Here is a 407-nt window from a genome sequence, read left to right on the forward strand (position 1 = left end):
GCCTTCTCGGGGTGCCCCCCCGATTCAGGAGGCACCAGTCACTCATGTATCCATCCCTCCTCGAACTTGATCTGTTGATCTCTCTCCCCGACATCCATCTATCTATCTATCTATCTATCTATCTATCTATCGATTTCTCTCTCTCCACCTCTCCCTTCATCAGTCTCTCTCTCAAGCTATCGATCTGAATCTCTCTGTTCTCTCACCCCTCTCAATCTTGGGCTATAGATCTCCCTTGTTAGCTATCTATCTGCTGATTTCTCTCCGCCGGTATCTGTCTAGCCATCTGCCTGTAGCTGTTTCTCTCTCACGGTATCCATCTCGGCGTCTCTCTACGGACCCGAGTCCATGCGCACCCCCTCTCCCCCCGGTTGCCAGCGCGGCCCCCTGCACCGCCCCGGGGGGCG

The sequence above is a fragment of the Alligator sinensis genome, unplaced genomic scaffold (genome assembly GCF_000455745.1).
Source record: "Alligator sinensis unplaced genomic scaffold, ASM45574v1 scaffold1001_1, whole genome shotgun sequence".
Classification (NCBI taxonomy): domain Eukaryota; kingdom Metazoa; phylum Chordata; order Crocodylia; family Alligatoridae; genus Alligator; species Alligator sinensis.